Source organism: Oncorhynchus nerka, linkage group LG11, assembly GCF_034236695.1.
Source record: "Oncorhynchus nerka isolate Pitt River linkage group LG11, Oner_Uvic_2.0, whole genome shotgun sequence".
NCBI lineage: Eukaryota > Metazoa > Chordata > Actinopteri > Salmoniformes > Salmonidae > Oncorhynchus > Oncorhynchus nerka.
The window spans coordinates 16006454-16030009 of record NC_088406.1 but is presented as its reverse complement, the minus strand read 5'-3'; the positions used below and the strand labels follow the sequence as shown (position 1 = coordinate 16030009).

At 44.7% G+C, this 23556-nt stretch overlaps 1 pseudogene; it reads right to left on the bottom strand.

Moving 5' to 3' along the window:
- The window catches only part of LOC115126940 (tumor necrosis factor receptor superfamily member 19L-like), a 106840-nt pseudogene extending 83940 nt beyond the window's left edge, over positions 1-22900 (bottom strand).
- Positions 22901-23556: the final 656 nt, after the last annotated feature.

Sequence of the window (23556 nt, the reverse complement as noted above, 5' to 3'; positions counted from 1 at the left end):
GGAGAACGACCATCTGAGAGGGAGAACGATAAACAGAGGGAGAACGATCATCTGAGAGGGAGAACGACCATCTGAGAGGGAGAACGATAAACTGAGAGGGAGAACGATAAACTGAGAGGGAGAACGACCATCTGAGAGGGAGAACGACCATCTGAGAGGGAGAACGATAAACTGAGAGGGAGAACGATAAACTGAGAGGGAGAACGACCATCTGAGAGGGAGAACGATAAACTGAGAGGGAGAACGATAAACTGAGAGGGAGAACGATAAACAGAGGGAGAACGACCATCTGAGAGGGAGAACGACCATCTGAGAGGGAGAACGACCATCTGAGAGGGAGAACGACCATCTGAGAGGGAGAACGATCATCTGAGAGGGAGAACGATCATCTGAGAGGGAGAACGACCATCTGAGAGGGAGAACGACCATCTGAGAGGGAGAACGATAAACAGAGGGAGAACGATCATCTGAGAGGGAGAACGACCATCTGAGAGGGAGAACGACCATCTGAGAGGGAGAACGATAAACTGAGAGGGAGAACGATCATCTGAGAGGGAGAACGATAAACAGAGGGAGAACGACCATCTGAGAGGGAGAACGATAAACTGAGAGGGAGAACGATAAACTGAGAGGGAGAACGACCATCTGAGAGGGAGAACGACCATCTGAGAGGGAGAACGACCATCTGAGAGGGAGAACGATAAACTGAGAGGGAGAACGATAAACTGAGAGGGAGAACGATAAACTGAGAGGGAGAACGATCATCTGAGAGGGAGAACGATCATCTGAGAGGGAGAACGATCATCTGAGAGGGAGAACGATCATCTGAGAGGGAGAACGATAAACTGAGAGGGAGAACGACCATCTGAGAGGGAGAACGATAAACTGAGAGGGAGAACGACCATCTGAGAGGGAGAACGATAAACTGAGAGGGAGAACGATAAACTGAGAGGGAGAACGACCATCTGAGAGGGAGAACGATAAACTGAGAGGGAGAACGATAAACTGAGAGGGAGAACGACCATCTGAGAGGGAGATAAACAGAGGGAGACCATCTGAGAGGGAGAACGACCATCTGAGAGTTTTAAAAAACACCACTTCAAACAACAAAAATGATGAGAGGAGTTGCCTCTCTAAACTGAGGGTGAGCGAGAGAGAGGGAAAGATGGATAGAGAGAGAGAAGGACAGAGAGAGAAAGAGGAGAGGTCGACAGAGACAGGTTTACATTAGCCGATAAGGCGTGATATTTAGACCCTTGGTTAAAGGGGTTGGATGTAGGCTAATCGTTGGCCAAGCATATTGCTACTCTGCCTTAAGAAGCTGTGGCTTTGGGACAGCTTGAGAAAACCTCCTGATCAATAAAACCACGAGAAGGAACAAAACCGGACAAGCAATTAACAGTTGCCGTTTTGGAACTTGTCAAGTAATAAATTGGAATGATTTGGGAGCGTCCTTTTAGGAACCATGGGGTGTGAACATGTCTGCTGCAGTCCAGCACCAACACCCCAGATGAAAGTAATCCACCAATCATCAAGCTCTGATCAAGAGAATCCTTTGAATGGTTTCCAGGAGTGAAACCAGAGAACATTGACCTAAATGTTTTCTACTTTGTATCCCCCCTCTCTCTTCCCTCCCTCCTCTCTCCTCTCTCCCCCTCTCTCTCCTTCTCTCTCTTCCATTCCTCCTTTCTCTCCCCCCTCCCCTCTTTTCCATCTCTCCTCTCTCTCCCCCCTCTTCCATCCCTCCTCTACCCTCCCTCCTCTCTCTCTCCTCTCTTTTCCATCCCTCCTCTCTCTTCCATCCATTCCTCTCTCTCCCTCCCCTCTCTTCCATCCCTCCCTCTCTCCCTCCCTCTCTTCCATCCACCCTCTCTCCGCCCCTCTCTTCCATCCCTCCCCTCTCTCTCTCTCTTCCATTCCTCCTTTCTCTCCCCCTCCCCTCTTCCATCCCTCCTCTCCCTCCTCTCTTTTCCATCCTCCTCTCTCTCCCTCCCATCCCTTCTCTCTCCCTCCCTCCGCTCTCTCCCTCCCTCCCTCCTCTCTCTCCCTCTCATCTCTCCCCCTCCTCTCTCCCCCCTCCCCTCTCTTCCACCCCTCCTCTCTCTCTCTCTCTCTTCCATCCCTCCTCTCTCTGACTCTTCCATCCCTCCTCTTTCCCTCTCTCTTCCATCCCTCCTCTCTCTCCTCCTCTCTCTCCCCATCCCGCTAACCAATTCACTCATTCACTTTCATGCAGACGTAGAGAGGCAATGAGAGGCATGCAGATGTAGAGAGGAAGTGAGAGGCATGCAGATGTAGAGAGGAAATGAGAGGCATACAGATGTAGAGAGGAAATGAGAGGCATGCAGATGTAGAGAGGAAATGAGAGGCATGCAGATGTAGAGAGGAAATGAGAGGCATGCAGATGTAGAGAGGAAATGAGAGGCATGCAGATGTAGAGAGGAAATGAGAGGCATGCAGATGTAGAGAGGAAATGAGAGGCACGCAGATGTAGAGAGGAAATGAGAGGCACGCAGATGTAGAGAGGAAATGAGAGGTATGCAGATGTAGAGAGACAATGAGAGGCACGCAGATGTAGAGAGGAATGAAGAGGCACGCAGATGTAGAGAGACAATGAGAGGCACGCAGATGTAGAGAGGAAATGAGAGGCATGCAGATGTAGAGAGGCAATGAGAGGTATGCAGATGTAGAGAGACAATGAGAGGCATGCAGATGTAGAGAGGCAATGAGAGGTATGCAGATGTAGAGAGGAATGAAGAGGCATGCAGATGTAGAGAGGAAGTGAGAGGCATGCAGATGTAGAGAGGAAATGAGAGGCATGCAGATGTAGAGAGGCAATGAGAGGTATGCAGATGTAGAGAGGAATGAAGAGGCATGCAGATGTAGAGAGGAAGTGAGAGGCATGCAGATGTAGAGAGGAAATGAGAGGCATGCAGATGTAGAGAGGCAATGAGAGGTATGCAGATGTAGAGAGGAATGAAGAGGCATGCAGATGTAGAGAGGAATGAAGAGGCATGCAGATGTAGAGAGGAAATGAGAGGCATGCAGATGTAGAGAGGCAATGAGAGGTATGCAGATGTAGAGAGGCAATGAGAGGTATGCAGATGTAGAGAGGAAATGAGAGGTATGCAGATGTTTAGGAAATGAGAGGCATGCAGATGTAGAGAGGAATGAAGAGGCATGCAGATGTAGAGAGACAATGAGAGGCATGCAGATGTAGAGAGGAAATGAGAGGCATGCAGATGTAGAGAGGAAATGAAGAGGCATGCAGATGTAGAGAGGAATGAAGAGGCACGCAGATGTAGAGAGACAATGAGAGGCAGATACAGATGTAGAGAGGAAATGAGAGGCATGCAGATGTAGAGAGGACGTGAGAGGCACGCAGATGTAGAGAGAGGAAATGAGAGGCATGCAGATGTAGAGAGGAAATGAGAGGCATGCAGATGTAGAGAGGAATGAAGAGGCATGCAGATGTAGAGAGGAATGAAGAGGCATGCAGATGTAGAGAGGAATGAAGAGGCATGCAGATGTAGAGAGAATGAAGAGGCAGATGGAATGAAGAGGCATGCAGATGTAGAGAGACAATGAGAGGCATGCAGATGTAGAGAGGAAATGAGAGGCATGCAGATGTAGAGAGGAAATGAAGAGGCATGCAGATGTAGAGCGGAATGAAGAGGCACGCAGATGTAGAGAGACAATGAGAGGCATGCAGATGTAGAGAGACAATGAGAGGCATGCAGATGTAGAGAGGAAATGAGAGGTATGCAGATGTAGAGAGGAAATGAGAGGTATGCAGATGTAGAGAGACAATGAGAGGCATGCAGATGTAGAGAGGAATGAAGAGGCACGCAGATGTAGAGAGACAATGAGAGGCACGCAGATGTAGAGAGGAAATGAGAGGCATGCAGATGTAGAGAGGCAATGAGAGGTATGCAGATGTAGAGAGACAATGAGAGGCATGCAGATGTAGAGAGGCAATGAGAGGTATGCAGATGTAGAGAGGAATGAAGAGGCATGCAGATGTAGAGAGGAATGAAGAGGCATGCAGATGTAGAGAGGAATGAAGAGGCATGCAGATGTAGAGAGGAATGAAGAGGCATGCAGATGTAGAGAGGAAATGAGAGGCATGCAGATGTAGAAAGGAAATGAGAGGCATGCAGATGTAGAGAGGAAATGAGAGGTATGCAGATGTAGAAAGGAAATGAGAGGCATGCAGATGTAGAGAGGAAATGAGAGGTATGCAGATGTAGAGAGGAAATGAGAGGCATGCAGATGTAGAGAGGAAATGAGAGGCATGCAGATGTAGAAAGGAAATGAGAGGCATGCAGATGTAGAGAGGAAATGAGAGGTATGCAGATGTAGAGAGGAATGAAGAGGTATGCAGATGTAGAAAGGAAATGAGAGGTATGCAGATGTAGAAAGGAAATGAGAGGTATGCAGATGTAGAAAGGAAATGAGAGGCATGCAGATGTAGAGAGGAAATGAGAGGTATGCAGATGTAGAGAGGAAATGAGAGGCATGCAGATGTAGAGAGGAAATGAGAGGCATGCAGATGTAGAAAGGAAATGAGAGGCATGCAGATGTAGAGAGGAAATGAGAGGTATGCAGATGTAGAGAGGAATGAAGAGGTATGCAGATGTGGAAAGGAAATGAGAGGTATGCAGATGTGGAAAGGAAATGAGAGGTATGCAGATGTAGAAAGGAAATGAGAGGTATGCAGATGTAGAAAGGAAATGAGAGGTATGCAGATGTAGAGAGACAATGAGAGGCATGCAGATGTAGAGAGGAAATGAGAGGCATGCAGATGTAGAGAGGAAATGAGAGGCATGCAGATGTAGAAAGGAAATGAGAGGCATGCAGATGTAGAGAGGAAATGAGAGGTATGCAGATGTAGAGAGGAATGAAGAGGTATGCAGATGTAGAAAGGAAATGAGAGGTATGCAGATGTAGAAAGGAAATGAGAGGCATGCAGATGTAGAGAGGAATGAAGAGGTATGCAGATGTGGAAAGGAAATGAGAGGTATGCAGATGTGGAAAGGAAATGAGAGGTATGCAGATGTAGAAAGGAAATGAGAGGTATGCAGATGTAGAAAGGAAATGAGAGGTATGCAGATGTAGAGAGACAATGAGAGGCATGCAGATGTAGAGAGGAAATGAGAGGCATGCAGATGTAGAGAGGAAATGAGAGGCATGCAGATGTAGAAAGGAAATGAGAGGCATGCAGATGTAGAGAGGAAATGAGAGGTATGCAGATGTAGAGAGGAATGAAGAGGTATGCAGATGTAGAAAGGAAATGAGAGGTATGCAGATGTAGAAAGGAAATGAGAGGTATGCAGATGTAGAAAGGAAATGAGAGGTATGCAGATGTAGAGAGACAATGAGAGGCATGCAGATGTAGAGAGGAAATGAGAGGTATGCAGATGTAGAGAGACAATGAGAGGCATGCAGATGTAGAGAGGAAATGAGAGGTATGCAGATGTAGAAAGGAAATGAGAGGTATGCAGATGTAGAAAGGAAATGAGAGGTATGCAGATGTAGAGAGGAAATGAGAGGTATGCAGATGTAGAGAGACAATGAGAGGCATGCAGATGTAGAGAGGAAATGAGAGGTATGCAGATGTAGAGAGGAAATGAGAGGTATGCAGATGTAGAGAGGAAATGAGAGGTATGCAGATGTAGAGAGACAATGAGAGGCATACAGATGTAGAGAGGAAATGAGAGGCATACAGATGTAGAGAGGACGTGAGAGGCACGCAGATGTAGAGAGGAAATGAGAGGCACGCAGATGTAGAGAGGAAATGAGAGGCACGCAGATGTAGAGAGGAAATGAGAGGCATGCAGATGTAGAGGCAATGAGAGGCATGCAGATGTAGAGAGGAAATGAGAGGCATGCAGATGTAGAGAGACAATGAGAGGCATGCAGATGTAGAGAGACAATGAGAGGCACGCAGATGTAGAGAGGCAATGAGAGGCATGCAGATGTAGAGGCAATGAGAGGCACGCAGATGTAGAGCGATGGACTGAGGAATAGAGTGTGAAGTAACTGAAAATAACTGAAAACTCCAAAAATGCATCGGACCATAATAAAGAACCAACACAAACGCAGAAGATGGCACTGAAAATGAAAAAACTAAGGAGAGAGAGGAACAGGAAGTTAAGAACAGCGGAGAGAAGGAGAAACACAATTTAAATCTGGTCAGCTGTGTTAAACAGTAATTATTGGGCTTTGCCAAACTCCTCCATCTTTGATTGACCAATGAAAAACATAGGATATGATGCCCACTGTTTGACGGTCAAGTTTTTGTTTTGTTAGCGGGCTGAAAAAGACAACTAAATGAATAGATGGTATAAACATGTGCATCATTCCACGGTGGTTTTGGGTGAAGTCTGAAATCACAGCCAAAGTGTGTCAAGTATTTTTCTGGGCCCATGATGTCATGACACACTGAGAAAACCCTTGGGGTTAAAGAAACAGGGATATAGGAGGCATGAAACCACAACAGTCACAAAAAGAGTGACTGGAATAAGTCTGCGAGTGCTCTATTTTATAATATAGGTATCTCCTGGGGTACATTATCCCTGCCAGCATTCTCCTTGTCTTATCTTTGACTTCTATTGGGGAGGGAGGGGGTTTAATGAGGCACAATCAAGATAATATTCCACCCTCTCAGCTTGTGCAGTGTTCATCTGACTGGGGAGGCGAGAGAAGCCAACCAGATACATACAATCTCTTACAGAGACACAGTAGAGACTATGTGATGTCACTGGGGTAAAATTCCACTGGAATGACATGGTGACATCCCTCACTCGTGGTGCGTCAGAGAGACAAACACACAGAGCCATAGAATTAGTATTAGTGGACAGGATAACACACAGAGCCATAGAGTTAGTGGACAGGATAACACACAGAGCCATATAATTAATATTAGTGGACAGGATAACATACAGAGCCATAGAGTTAGTGGACAGGATAACACACAGAGCCATAGAATTAGTGGACAGGATAACACACAGAGCCATAGAATTAGTGGACAGGATAACACACAGAGCCATAGAATTAGTGGACAGGATAACACACAGAGCCATAGAATTAGTGGACAGGATAACACACAGAGCCATAGAGTTAGTTAGTCACACAGAGACAGAGTTAGTGGACAGGATAACACACAGAGCCATAGAGTTAGTGGACAGGATAACACACAGAGCCATAGAGTTAGTGGACAGGATAACACACAGAGCCATAGAGTTAGTGGACAGGATAACACACAGAGCCATAGAGTTAGTGGACAGGATAACACACAGAGCCATAGAGTTAGAATTAGTGGACAGGATAACACACAGAGCCATAGAGTTAGTGGACAGGATATCACACAGAGCCATAGAATTAGAATTAGTGGACAGGATAACACACAGAGCCATATAGAGTTAGTGGACAGGATAACACACAGAGCCATAGAGTTAGTGGACAGGATATCACACAGAGCCATAGAGTTAGTGGACAGGATAACACACAGAGCCATAGAGTTAGTGGACAGGATAACACACAGAGCCATAGAATTAGTGGACAGGATAACACACAGAGCCATAGAATTAGTGGACAGGATAACACACAGAGCCATAGAGTTAGTGGACAGGATAACACACAGAGCCATAGAATTAGTGGACAGGATAACACACAGAGCCATAGAGTTAGTGGACAGGATAACACACAGAGCCATAGAGTTAGTGGACAGGATAACACACAGAGCCATAGAATTAGTGGACAGGATAACACACAGAGCCATAGAATTAGTGGACAGGATAACACACAGAGCCATAGAATTAGTGGACAGGATAACACACAGAGCCATAGAATTAGTGGACAGGATATCCCCTCTAAACTACATGCAGTGGTGCTCATCACATCAACTCGCAAGTCAGTGGTTTCATCCAGTTCTCCGGCAAGTTGGAGTACGACATCTGATGTCACAATGGAAACAGAAGAGGGACACTAGTGGTGCAGAGCTACACTGTCCCCGTTTCCCTCAGCAACACAGCATGACACACTTAGCAGCCTCTGTCAAGGATGTACAATGAGCTCAGGTTAGGGAATGAATCACATGGCCCCATTGATAGATACACCATATATACAGTGAGCTCAGGTTAGGGAATGAATCACATGGCCCCATTGATAGATACACCATATATACAGTGAGCTCAGGTTAGGGAATGAATCACATGGCCCCATTGATAGATATGGTGTATCTACAGTGAGCTCAGGTTAGGGAATGAATCACATGGCCCCATTGATAGATATGGTGTATCTACAGTGAGCTCAGGTTAGGGAATGAATCACATGGCCCCATTGATAGATACACCATATATACAGTGAGCTCAGGTTAGGGAATGAATCACATGGCCCCATTGATAGATATGGTGTATCTACGGTGAGCTCAGGTTAGGGAATGAATCACATGGCCCCATTGATAGATATGGTGTATCTACAGTGAGCTCAGGTTAGGAAATGAATCACATGGCCCCATTGATAGATATGGTGTATCTACAGTGAGCTCAGGTTAGGGAATGAATCACATGGCCCCATTGATAGATACACCATATATACAGTGAGCTCAGGTTAGGGAATGAATCACATGGCCCCATTGATAGATACACCATATATACAGTGAGCTCAGGTTAGGGAATGAATCACATGGCCCCATTGATAGATATGGTGTATCTACAGTGAGCTCAGGTTAGGGAATGAATCACATGGCCCCATTGATAGATACACCATATCTACAGTGAGCTCAGGTTAGGAATGAATCACATGGCCCCATTGATAGATATGGTGTATCTACAGTGAGCTCAGGTTAGGGAATGAATCACATGACCCCATTGATATATATGGTGTATCTACAGTGAGCTCAGGTTAGGGAATGAATCACATGGCCCCATTGATAGATATGGTGTATCTACGGTGAGCTCAGGTTAGGGAATGAATCACATGGCCCCATTGATAGATATGGTGTATCTACAGTGAGCTCAGGTTAGGGAATGAATCACATGGCCCATTGATAGATATGGTGTATCTACATTGAGGTTAGGGGAAGATACATAGATACACCATATATACAGTGAGCTCAGGTTAGGGAATGAATCACATGGCCCCATTGATAGATATGGTGTATCTACAGTGAGCTCAGGTTAGGGAATGAATCACATGGCCCCATTGATAGATACACCATATATACAGTGAGCTCAGGTTAGGGAATGAATCACATGGCCCCATTGATAGATATGGTGTATCTACAGTGAGCTCAGGTTAGGAATGAATCACATGGCCCCATTGATAGATACACCATATCTACAGTGAGCTCAGGTTAGGGAATGAATCACATGGCCCCATTGATAGATATGGTGTATCTACAGTGAGCTCAGGTTAGGGAATGAATCACATGACCCCATTGATATATATGGTGTATCTACAGTGAGCTCAGGTTAGGGAATGAATCACATGGCCCCATTGATAGATACACCATATATACAGTGAGCTCAGGTTAGGGAACGGACTGGGGAGAGGCGAAGGGACTCCCGTACGGACTGGGGAGAGGCGAAGGGACTCCCGTACGGACTGGGGAGAGGCGAAGGGACTCCCGTACGGACTGGGGAGAGGCGAAGGGACTCCCGTACGGACTGGGGAGAGGCGAAGGGACTCCCGTACGGACTGGGGAGAGGCGAAGGGACTCCCGTACGGACTGGGAGAGGCGAAGGGACTCCCGCACGGACTGGGGAGGCGAAGGAACCCCGTACGGACTGCGGAGAGGCGAAGGTCGAGAGCCGAAACACAACCCAACCAAGCCACACTGCTTCTTGACACACTGCCCACTTAACCCAGAAGCCAGCCGCACCGATGTGTCAGAGGAAACACCGTACACCTGGTGACCATGTCAGCGTGCACTGCCTCCGGGCCGCCACAGGAGTTGCTAGAGCGCGATGGGACCAGGACATCCCTGCCTGCCAAACCTCTCCTAACCCGGACGACGCTGGGCCAATTGTGCACCACCCCCATGGGTCTCCCAGTCACAGCCGGCTGCGACAGAGCCTGGACTCCAACCCAGAATCTCTAGTGGCACAGCTTCACTGTGATGCAGAGCCTTAGGGCCTCCTGAGTAGGGCAGTGGTCTATCACAAATGTTTTAAAAACAGGACAAATCTGAGGGGCACGTGCCCTTGTGCCTCTTATGGGCATGACTCCTATGGTGGGAATGATAACCAGCTCTCGGGAATGTTAAATGTGTGTGGACTGTGTATGAGCAGAGGTTTAGTCATGGGTGTTACAGTCGAGGCAGGTGCTACTTTCCTCATCTCTTCTCCTTTCCTAACTATCAGTTTACCTCCTACAGTATGTCCATATTTCACACACATATACTTATGCATCATAAACATTTTAGTTGGGTTCAATATCTTTATGAAAAATATGCTGCCTGCGGAAATTCAAGGTCTCAATTTCCTGCTGAATGCCATGTCATTACTTGGTGGTTGTTCTGTTTTTCAGACACAGTCAAAGTTAGGCAGTTAGGCATCAAACATGGCTGCTGAAATAGTTGCATGATTGACTGAGGCTAAATTCAGTTCTGTCAGATTTTCACCTTGTCAGCTCGGGGGATCCAATCTTGCAACCTTACAGTTAACTAGTCCAACGCAATAACGACCTGCCTCTCTCTCGTTGCACTCCACAAGGAGACTGCCTGTTACGTGAATGCAGTAAGCCAAGGTAAGTTGCTAGCTAATTAAACTTATCTTATAAAAAACAATCAATCATAATCACTAGTTAACTACACATGGTTGATGATATTACTAGATATTATCTAGCGTGTCCTGCGTTGCATATAATCTGACTGAGCATACAAGCATACAAGTATCTAAGTATCTGACTGAGCGGTGGTAGGCAGAAGCAGGCGCGTAAACATTAATTCAAACAGCACTTTCGTGCGGTTTGCCAGCAGCTCTTCACAGCGTCAAGCATTGCTCTGTTTATGACTTCAAGCCTATCAACTCCTGAGATGAGGCTGGTGTTACCGAAGTGAAACGGCTAGCTAGTTAGCGCGAGCTAACAGCGTTTCAAACGTCACTCGCTCTGAGCCTTCTAGTAGTTGTTCCCCTTGCTCTGCATGGGTAACGCTGCTTCGATGGTGGCTGTTGTCGTTGTGTTGCTGGTTCGAGCCCACAGAGGAGCGAGGAGAGGGACGGAAGCTATACTGTTACACTGGCAATACTAAAATGCCTATAAGAACATCCAATAGTCAAAGGTTAATGAAATACAAATGGTATAGAGGGAAATAGTCCTATAATTCCTATAATAACTACAACCTAAAACTTCTTACCTGGGAATATTGAAGACTCATGTTAAAAGGAACCACCAGATTTCATATGTTCTCATGTTCTGAGCGAGGAACTGAAACGTTAGCTTTCTTACATAGCACATATTGCACTTTTACTTTCTTCAACACTTTGTTTTTGCATTATTTAAACCAAATTGAACATGTCTCATTATTTACTTGAGGCGAAATAATATAATATATCAATAAAATCTAAGTTAAAATAAGTGTTCATTCAGTATTGTTGTAATTGTCATTATTACAAAAAAAAATGTACAAAAAAATTGTCCGATTAATTGGTATCGCCATTTTTGGTCCTCCAATAATCGGTTTCGGTGTGGGCTTTGAAAAATCATAATCAGTCGACCTCTAGTGTGTGTGTATGTATGTATGTATGTATGTATGTATGTATGTATGTATGTATGTATGTATGTATGTGTAACCGATGTGAAATGGCTAGCTAGTTAGCGGTGGTGCGCACTAATAGCGTTTCAATCGGTGACGTCACTCGCTTTGAGACCTTGAAGTAGTGGGCCGCGGCTTTTGTGGAGCGATGGGTAATGATGCTTCGTGGGTGACTTGTCTGTGTGTGCAGAGGGTCCCTGGTTCGCGCCCGGGTCGGGGCGACAGACTAAAGTTATACTGTTACATATGCATGTGTGTGCATGTATGTATGTGTGTGTTTGTGCGTGTGTGTGCATGTATGTATGTGTGTTTGTGCGCGTGTGTGCATGTATGTGTGCATGTATGTATGTGTGTGTTTGTGTGTGTGTGCGCGTGATGAGGTTTGGCTGGATGTAGCTGTGGCCACATCTTGCTCAGTTTGTCAGCAGTGTGGCTTTTGTCGCTTCTCGTTTTCTAAGATGGCTGCCACTCCTGTGGTCTCTCTTCTGTGGCTTCAGCTGACCCCAGTTCTGAAGAGGACATTCCTAAAGTCATGCACTCCCTGACATCTCACACTTTGACCTTGAATGAATAGATGGTTTCACCCTTTCTTCCTTCTCCCCTAGACCCACCCCTCTTCATAATATATTAGCTCCTCCCATCTCCTGGATTCATCCAATCAAATTAACAAAAGAGAGAGCAGAAAAGCCTTTGGTTATAATCACAAATATTTCAGAGGAAATTGAGATGTGGTTCATCAGGTGTGTGTGTGCTTCTGTGTGTCTATTTTATAGAATTAGAGAACCTAATTCCAATGCCGTGTTTCTGAGCATCTCCTGAAACTTGTAATTCCGCTGCGTGTCTAAAACCGAGATCACTGAGATACAGCTCTCCGGGTTCGGGAATGGTTCCCCATCTGGCTCGTGTCTCACAGTCTCTGGAATGGCCCCCCATCTGGCTCCTGTCTCACAGTCTCTGGAATGGCCCCCCATCTGGCTCGTGTCTCACAGTCTCTGGAATGGCCCCCCATCTGGCTCGTGTCTCACAGTCTCTGGAATGGTTTCCCATCTGGCTCGTGTCTCACAGTCTCTGGAATGGCCCCCCATCTGGCTCGTGTCTCACAGTCTCTGGAATGGTTCCCCATCTGGCTCGTGTCTCTGATTCTTTGGAATGGCCCCCCATCTGGCTCGTGTCTCACAGTCTCTGGAATGGTTCCCCATCTGGCTCGTGTGTCTCAGTCTCTGGAATGGTCCCCCATCTGGCTTGTGTCTCAGGAATAGACCCCATCTGGCTCGTGTCTCACAGTCTCTGGAATGGTTGCCCATCTGGCTCGTGTCTCAGAGTCTCTGGAATGGCCCCCCATCTGGCTCGTGTCTCACAGTCTCTGGAATGGTTTCCCATCTGGCTTGTGTCTCAGGAATAGACCCCATCTGGCTCGTGTCTCAGGAATAGACCCCATCTGGCTCGTGTCTCAGTAATAGTTCCCCATCTGGCTCGTGTCTCAGTAATAGTTCCCCATCTGGCTCGTGTCTCAGGAATAGTTCCCCATCTGGCTCGTGTCTCAGTAATAGTTCCCCATCTGGCTCGTGTCTCAGGAATAGTGCCCCATCTGGCTCGTGTCTCAGGAATAGTGCCCCATCTGGCTCGTGTCTCAGGAATAGTGCCCCATCTGGCTCGTGTCTCAGGAATAGTTCCCCATCTGGCTCGTGTCTCAGGAATAGTGCCCTATCTGGCTCGTGTCTCAGGAATAGTTCCCCATCTGGCTCGTGACTCAGGAATAGTTTCCCATCTGGCTCGTGTCTCAGGAATAGTTTCCCATCTGGCTCGTGTCTCAGGAATAGTGCCCCATCTGGCTCGTGTCTCAGGAATAGGTCCCCATCTGGCTTGTGTCTCAGTCTCAGGAATAGTTCCCCTCTGGCTCGTGTCTCAGGAATAGTTCCCCATCTGGCTCGTGTCTCAGTCTCAGGAATAGTTCCCCTCTGGCTCGTGTCTCAGGAATAGTCCCCCATCTGGCTCGTGTCTCAGGAATAGTCCCCCATCTGGCTCGTGTCTCAGGAATAGTTCCCCTCTGGCTCGTGTCTCAGGAATAGTCCCCCATCTGGCTCGTGTCTCAGTCTCAGGAATAGTTCTCCATCTGGCTCGTGTCTCAGGAATAGTGCCCCATCTGGCTCGTGTCTCAGTCTCAGGAATAGTCTCCCATCTGGCTCGTGTCTCAGGAATAGTTCCCCATCTGGCTCGTGTCTCAGGAATAGTTCAACCATTTGGCTCGTGTCTCAGGAATAGTGCCCCATCTGGCTCGTGTCTCAGGAATAGTGTCCCATCTGGCTCGTGTCTCAGGAATAGTTCCCATCTGGCTCGTGTCTCAGGAATAGTTCCCATCTGGCTCGTGTCTCAGGAATAGTTGGACTAGGATATAGCGTTCCAGGTCTGAAATAGTTCCCCCTCTAGCTCGTGTCGCAGTCTCTCCTTCAATTACAATGTTCCTGAGCCCTGCGTACAGAGAACTGGGCCCAGGTCGAATTCAGACTTTGGATTGAAGTGGGAATTTCCTTGGCAGGGATATTCTTGGCTGACATTGGGATGGGGATCGCAGTGGCACGGGCCGCCTGGATGTGTTCCCAACTGCTCCATTTCCTGTATGTACGGCAGGACAGACGGACGGCTTCATAACAGCCCAGCCACACCGCTGTATCCTACACACACACACAGGCCAAAATGTTTTAAAGTCGGGCATTAAACGTTTCCAAGGTGTGTAGGAGAGTCAAAGTAAGATCCACAACTTACAAAGAATATACCTGACCCATTAACTATTACCATAGATCATGTATGACTTTGTACAGTGTGTGTGTGTGTTCCCAGTGAATACAGTGTAATGTGTGTAGTTTAGGTTGGTTTCCTCCTCTTGTCCCAAATCCTCAGAGGTGAGAGGCTGCAGTAAGCTTCCTGTTGCTGTTGGAGTAACCACAGTTACAGTCACTATCAGCTGGGACATTTAAGAGCTTGATTGTGGTGTCTCCTCTTTTCTGTCTGTCTGCCTGTAGGTCTGCCTGTTTGTCTGTCTGTCGGTCTGTAGAGGCATGCTGGGTGACATTCCTTTCACTCCTTCTCCACTGTTCTTAACCTGTTCCTTTCACTCCTTATCCACTTTTCTTAACCTCTCCCTTTCACTCCTTATCTACTGTTCTTAACCTCTCCCTTTCACTCCTTATCTACTGTTCTTAACCTCTCCCTTTCACTCATTATCCACTGTTCTTAACCTCTTCCTTTCACTCCTTATCCACTGTTCTTAACCTCACCCTTTCACTCCTTATCCACTGTTCTTAACCTCTTCCTTTCACTCCTTATCCACTGTTCTTAACCTCTCCCTTTCACTCCTTATCCACTGTTCTTAACCTCTCCCTTTCACTCCTTATCTACTGTTCTTAACCTCTTCCTTTCACTCCGTATCTACTGTTCTTAACCTCTTCCTTTCACTCCTTATCCACTGTTCTTAACCTCTTCCTTTCACTCCTTATCCACTGTTCTTAACCTCTCCCTTTCACTCCTTATCCACTGTTCTTAACCTCTCCCTTTCACTCCTTATCCACTGTTCTTAACCTCTTCCTTTCACTCCTTATCCACTGTTCTTAACCTCTCCCTTTCACTCCTTATCCACTGTTCTTAACCTCTCCCTTTCTCTCCTTATCCACTGTTCTTAACCTCTCCCTTTCACTCCTTATCCACTGTTCTTAACCTCTCCCTTTCACTCCTTATCCACTCCACTTCTTTCCCTCCTCCCTGAGACAAGACATTCACTCAAAGAAATGACAAACCAATAAGGGGATACACTCCCACATAGACACACCTCGTCTATATCCAGGCCGTGCCATCTCTACCAGAAGGTATTGGGTGAACCCCTCTCATTTAGAACCCAGAGTTTCCCTGGTCGGGTCACAAAGCCCTACACATTACATATCCAGGCCACTAGGAAGGAAGGAAGGAAGGAAGGACGGACGGATGGAAGGAAGGAAGGACAGAGAGGAGTGAGTTATGAAAGACCCTCTCCTCTCCTCAGCTACAGTGGGGATGGCGCCTATTTATTTAACCGAGCAGGAATTTGGCCCTTCACAATGGAACTTTCTGCCAAGAATTTGGCCTGCATGATAACATGACTCTCCTCCTCTTGGAGAAAGCTTCAGGAGCATCAGTGTCTGTGTCCATAGTACATGTGTGTCTGTGTCCATAGTACGTGTGTGTGTGTCCATAGTACATGCGTGTGTGTGTTTGTCCATAGTACACGTGTCTGTGTGTCAGCAGGGTTAACGCTGATACAGTATGTCCTCCTCCGGGGACATCACAAACACTTTAATCACTGCTGGGCCGTTTTCCTTTTGTGGGCAATGACAGAATATAGTTTTAAGAGAAATGAAATGCATGTCTAAATTACTGGCTGGCTACAGTCTGTGGCCAGTTAAATGACATCCATAAAATTGATTCACAGTTCTGCACAGGGGCAATCCATGGTTTGCCAAAACACACACAGACAAATACAGTAGATATTACAGATAGACCTGACACACCCAGTAGGCAAGGCATTACAATGATGGAACAATTAAGTCATAATTAGTAGGTCACACCTGTGGATAGTGTCAGAGACCAACCGTCAGTTCATTCCACCTTTATTTAACCAGGTAGGCCAGTTGAGAACAAGTTCTCATTTACAACTGCGACCTGGACAAGATAAAGCAAAGCAGTGTGACACAAACAACAACACAGAGTTACACATGGAATAAACAAACATAGTCAATAACACAATAGAAAAATGTCTACATACAGTGTGTGCAAATTGCGTAAGGAGGTAAGGCAATAAATAGGCCATAGTAGCGAAGTAATTACAATATAGCAAATTAACACCGGAGTGATAGATGTGCAGATGATGATGTGCAAGTAGAAATACTGATGTGCAAAAGAGCAAAAATGTATATAAAAACAATATGGGGATGAGTTCGGTAGTTGGATGGGCTATTTACAGATGGGCTCTGTACAGCTGCTACGATCGGTAAGCTGACTGTGTGTGTTTCCTAACTGACTGTGTGTATTGGTTCTGACTTCTCTGAAAAGTTGCATATCGCGGGGACTATTCGATGCTAGTGCAGTCCGCCACAGGATGCTATTCACTGCTGGAAAACACTGCAGACAATAACAACGCATCAAAAACTAAATCAACGAAAGCTATTTATTGTTGATACAACATTGAATTGTTCTCTCTGCAACTGCTTTGGGCTGGTGTCACTGGTCCAGATAGTGTCTTGTACCAAATTCCACTTAAAAAACTCTTTGGGATAACGGGATTGATATGACAACAGCCAGTGAAAGTACAGGGCGCCAAATTCAAACAACAGAAATCTCAATTAAAATTCCTCAAACATTTCACACCATTTTAAAGATACACTTCTTGTTAATTCCACTACAGTGTCTGATTTCAAATAGGCTTTACGGCGAAAGCACCACAAACGATTATGTTAGGTCAGAGCCAAGTCACAGAAAAACAAACATTTTTCCAGCCAAAGAGAGGAGTCACAAAAATCAGAAATAGAGATAGAATTAATCACTAACCTTCGATGATCTTCATCAGATGACACTCATAGGGCTTCATGTTACACAATACATGTATGTTTTGTTCGATATTTATATAAAAACATCTCAGTATACTTTGGTGCGTTATGTTCAGTAGTTCCAAAAACATCTGGCGATTTTGCAGAGAGCCACATCAATTTACAGAAATACTCATCATAAATGTTGATGAAAATACAAGTGTTATACATGGAACTTTAGATAAACTTCTCCTTAACCTCTTGAAGCTAGGGGCCACTATTTTTATGTTTGGAAAAATAACATTCCCAAAGTAAACGGCCTATTTCTCAGGACCAGATGCAAGAATATGCATATAATTGACAGATTAGGAAAGAAAACTCTAAAGTTTCCAGAACTGTCAAAATATTGTCTGTGAGTATAACAGAACTGATATTGCAGGCGAAACCCTGAGGAAAATCCAATCAGGAAGTGATGGCTATCCTCCATTTAAAGGGATATCAACCAGATTCCTTTTTCTCAGGCTTCCCTAAGGTGTCAACAGTCTTTAGACATAGTTTCAGGCTTTTATTTTGAAAAATGAGCGTGAAAGATCACATTGCATAAGTGGATAGGTGGGGGCTCTCAGAGTGAGTTTTTGCGCTACAGAGTAAAGCGGCCATTGTTCCTCCCGCTGAAATTGAAAAACCTACACACTCGGTTGATATATTATCAAATATATATTTTAAAAACTACCTGAGGAATGATTATAAAAAACGTTTGACATGTTTCTGTGAACATTATGAAGACTATTTGGAATTTCCGTCTGCGTTGTCGTGACCGCTCTTTCCTGTGGATTTTTGAACATAACGCGAAAAACAAACGGAGGTATTTTGGGTATAAAAATAATCTTTATGGAACAAAAGGAACATTTGTTGTGTAACTGGGAGTCTCGTGAGTGAAAACATCCAAAGGTCAAAGGTAAACGTTTCATTTGATTGCTTTTCTGATTTTCGTGACCAAGCTTCCTGATACTAAGTGTACATAATACTATGCTAGGCTATCGATAAACTTACAAACGCTTGGATTGCTTTCGCTGTAAAGCATAATTTCAAAATCTGAGACGACAGGTGGATTAACAAAAGGCTAAACTGTGTTTTGCAATATTGCACTTGTGATTTCATGAATATGAATATTTTTTGTAATATTATTTGACTGTTGCGCTATGCTATTCAGCGGTTGTTGACTAAAATGATCCTGCGACATGGGTAGCGTCAAGAAGTTAATGCAACCGCTGTGTCAGATTTTTAAAAACTTTACGGAAAAAGCAAACCATGCAAAAATCTGGGTACGGCGCTCAGAGACCAAAACAACCCAAACAGGTATCCGCCATGTTGTGTCGTCAACAGAAGTAAGAAATAGCATTATAAATATTCACTTACCTTTGATGATCTTCATCAGAATGCACTCCCAGGAATCCCAGTTCGACAATAAATGTTTGATTTGTTCAATAAAGTTCATCTTTATGTCCAAATACCTCCTTGTTGTTAGCGCGTTCAGCCCAGTAATCCAAATCCATGACACACGAGCAGACGAAAAGTAAAAAGGTTCCGTTACAGTCCGTAGAGACATGTCAAACCTCAGATTTCCCACTTTTTTCTCAGGTTTTTGCTTGCCATATGAGTTCTGTTATACTCACAGACATTCAAACAGTTTTTGAAACTTCAGAGTGTTTCCTATCCAAATAGAATAATCATATGCATATCTTAGCTTCTGAGAATGAGTAGCATGCAGTTTACTCTGGGCACCTTATTCATCCAAGCTACTCAATACTGCCCCCAGCCATAAGAAGTTAAGTGAAGACGTTGATAGTGTGCTCTATAGACATCTACGGTATCAAAGTTATGTCAGATGGCTATAGTAGTACCACAGTAGACTCCATTGAAATATGTTGGAGTCACAGGCATGTCATTCAAGTTCAGTCTAACCTAAACCTATCAATGATAGATATACACTGAACAAAAATAGAAACACAACATGCAACAATTTCAAAGATTTTTCCTAAGTTACAGTTCATATAAGGAAATCTGTCATTTGAAATTAATTCATTTGGCCGGAATCTATGGATTTCACATGACTGGGGACACAGATACGTATCTTAAAAATAAAAGCTAGGGATGTGGATCCGAAAACCAGTCAGTATCTGGTGTGACCACTATTTGCCTCATGCAGTGCAATGCATCTCCTTCGCATAGAGTTGATCAGGCTGTTGATTGTGGCCTGTGGAATGTTGTCCCACTCCTCTTCAATGGCTGTGCGAAGTTGCTGGATATCGGCGGGAACTGGAACACGCTGTCGTACACGTCGATCCAGAGCATCCCAAACAGACACAATGGGTGACATGGCTGAAGAGTATGCAGGCCATGGAAGAACTGGGACATTTTCAGCTTCCAGGAATTGTGTACAGATCCTTGCGACATGGGGCCGTGCATTATCATGCTGAAACATGGAGGTGATGGTGGTGGATGAATGGCACGACAATAGGCCTCAGGATCTCATCACGGTGTCTCTGTACCATCGATAAAATGCAATTGTGTTTGTTGTCTGTAGGTTATGCCTGCCCATACCATAACCCCACCACCAAGGGAACATAAATTATCTGGCAACAGCTCTGGTGGACATTCCTGCAGTCAGCATGCCAATTGCACGCTACCTCAAAACTTGAGACAACTGTGGCATTATGTTGTGAGACAAAACTGCACATTTTAGAGTGGACTTTCATTGTCCCCAGCACAAGGTGCACATGTGTAATGGTCATGCTGTTTAATCAGTTTCTTGATATGCCACACCTGTCAGGTGGATGGATTATCTTGGCAAAAGAGCAATGCTCACTAACTGGGATGTAAACAAATTCCTGCACAGAATTTGAGAGAAATAAGCTTTTTGTGGGTATGGAACATTTCTGGGATCTTTTATTTCAGCTTATGAAACCAAAATTTACATGTTGCGTTCATATTTTTGTTCAGTATAATATATATATATACACACATATACACACACACACAAACACATACATATATATATATACACACACACATATACATACATATACATACATATACACACACACACACACACACAGTACCAGTTAAAAGTTTGGACACATCTACTCATTGCTGGGTTTTTCTTTATTTTTACTATTTTCTACATTGTAGAATAGTGAAGACATCAAAACTATGAAATAACACATATGGAGTCATGTAGTAACCAAACAAGTATTAAACAAATCAAAATATATTTGAGATTCTTCAAAGTAGACACCCTTTGCCTTGATGACAGCTTTGCACTCTTGGCATTCTCTCAACCAGCTTCATGAGGATTGCTTTTCCAACAGACTTGAAGGAGTTCCCACATATGCTGAGCACTTGTTGGCTGCTTTTCCTTCACTTTGCGGTCCAACTCATTCCAAACCATCTCAATTGGGTTGAGGTTGGGTGATTGTGGAGGCCAGGTCATCTGATGCAGCACTCCATCACTCTCCTTCTTGGTCAAATAGCTCTTACACAGCCGGGAGGTGTGTTTTTGGTCATTGTCTTGAATTCTAAATAAATCACTGACAGTGTCACCAGCAAAGCACCCCCATACCATTACACTTCCTCCTCCATGCTTCACGGTGGGAACCACACAAAGACATGGCGGTTGTAACCAAAAATCGCACATTTGCACTCATCAGACCAAAGGACAGATTTCCACCTGTCTAATGTCCATTGCTTGTGTTTCTTGGCAAAAGCGAGTCTCTTCTTTGGTGTGCTTTAGTAGTGGTTTCGTTGCAGAAATTGACCATAAAGGCCTGATTCACGCAGTCTCCTCTGAACAGTTGATGTTGAGATGTGTCTGTTACTTAATCTTTGTGAAGCATTTATTTGGGCTGCAATCTAAGGTGCAGTTAACGCTAATGAACGTATCCTCTGCAGCAGAGAACTCTGGGACTTCCTTTCCCGTGGCGGTCCTCATGAGAGACAGTTTCATCATAGAGCTTGATGGTTTTCGCGAATGCACTTGAAGAAACTTTCAAAGTCCTGAAATATTCCGTATCAACTGACCTTCATGTCTTAAAGTAATGATGGACTGTCGTTTCTCTTTGCTTATTTGAGCTGTTCTTGCCATAATATGGACTTGGTCTTTTACCAAACAGGGCTATCTTCTGTATACCACCCCTACCTTGTCACAACACAACTGATTCGCTCAAACGCATTAAGAAGGAAATAAAGGCACACCTGTTAATTTAAATGCATTCCAGGTGACTACCTCGTGAAGCTGGTTGAGAGAACGCCAAGAGTGTGCAAAGCTACCATCAAGGCAAATGGTGGCTACTTTGAAGAATCAAATAGTCTATCCACTGTGGTCATCACTAGTTACCACAGCCACAAAGTAATAAACCCCGCCTATTTCTATAATTTCTCTTCTTAAAATGTAATTTCAAACCAAACCTTAACCACACTGCTAACTTTATGCCTAACCCTGACCTTAAACCAAATTAAAATATTTACGATCACATCTCACGTAAAACGTTTCCCTCACAGACTATCCGGATACTTTAGAAGCGAGTTGAAAAAAATTGACAGAAGAACCTCTAAGTTTTGACAACTTTTTAACAATGAACGTCTATGTTTATTGTGCCCTAATAACAGGTTATACCATTTTCATGATGTATTATGGATATAGCCCGGCATTGGGTACTGCTCAAGTTCATCTAGGCTATATGCGACACATGAGTCATAAAGACATGGCATCATGCGCTGTCCATATTTCCACTCGCCATGAGACGTTGTAGCATTGCTGACGAGGGAACAGCATTGCCTTCTGTGGCTAGGGAGATGCATCTCTCTAAATTCGCCAATTACTTTCATTTTACTATCCCACAGACTCAGACAGAGCAACACAACACACATACACCACCAAAATATGTTACAATAGCCTATCCTAAACATGGATTTCAAAACAAAAGTATGACATTAGGATAAACTTGAACACAAGCATTAACTCGTGGTGACATCGTTTCAGTGAATATAACCAAACAAAGTGGGACATATTCTTCCCATCCTTATAGATCTCCAAAAGTATAGGCTATTAACAAAATGGGGTTGCATGCTATAGCAAGATATTAAAACACCACAACTCCGATTCAATTTAATCCGAAGTGAAACATCATTGTAAGAACCAGCTCTAAAGTACAAATCTAGCTATACCTTATAGAACCTATAAAACGTTCAAAAAGCTATCTAACCAATAGCAGAAGAGACAAGACAAAACGAGGCTTTAACATGAAACAAGCTAAATTATAAAATAAAAGTTTATACACTTACCAGATTGGTGGTTAAATAGGGGGGAATCAGTGGTGTGGGACGATCATTGTCAGATATTCGCGTACGCTGTATATATCCTGTATATACGCTGTATATAAGGGATATTTTAGAAACATACAGATAAAATGCCGGTAGGAAGCAGGCCTACACCTCGCGAGTTCTCTGATACAGAAATGTAAATACGGTAATGTCGCTTGGTGAGTTAACAGGCAGCTACGTCACCGGCTGAAACCCGTGTGGCGCGCGCGGGCCCCCTTATTTCCCCCTCCTCTTTTCTCCCCGCGCGCCTCCTCTGCTGCTGAACTCATCACGAGTCAATGCGGGGAATCCACGCGCACCGGGACGGCAACGGCGATGAGTTAACGGGACCGGGAGCCATCTGTCGGGATTCATCCGCATCGCCTCTTAGAAGCCTGCTCGTGCATTATCAGGGCGTCAAAAGCTTTGCTATGATGACAGAGGCAGGCATACATCGTTTATACACACCTGACCACCTTACTTTACTAACCTCACTGGCTTGGCCTATAGGCTGCTTGTACTAGACTACTAAATGACTCGATAAAAGATAAAGAATGTCTTTGCCATGACTTATGCAAAACCAACACATCAAAGTTGAAAATGTATGACAGAATCAAGACTGCATGTATTTTAAAGGGGTAGCCTATGCAAAAAGAATGCTGTACATGACACTGGGTCTTATATAAATCAAAGAGCCTGTAATGACATAATCATCAAAGTAGAGGGTTTAGATAATGGTTACTTAAAAGGATGGGATACAAATTCACTGTCCTCATTCTCTTTCCCTCCATGAGATTCAATTCACTCCCTCAACCTGCAGATGCAGCATTTAGAGAAATAGCTCTGTCTGAACTGTTCCACTGGTCTGTCTGTCTGAACGGT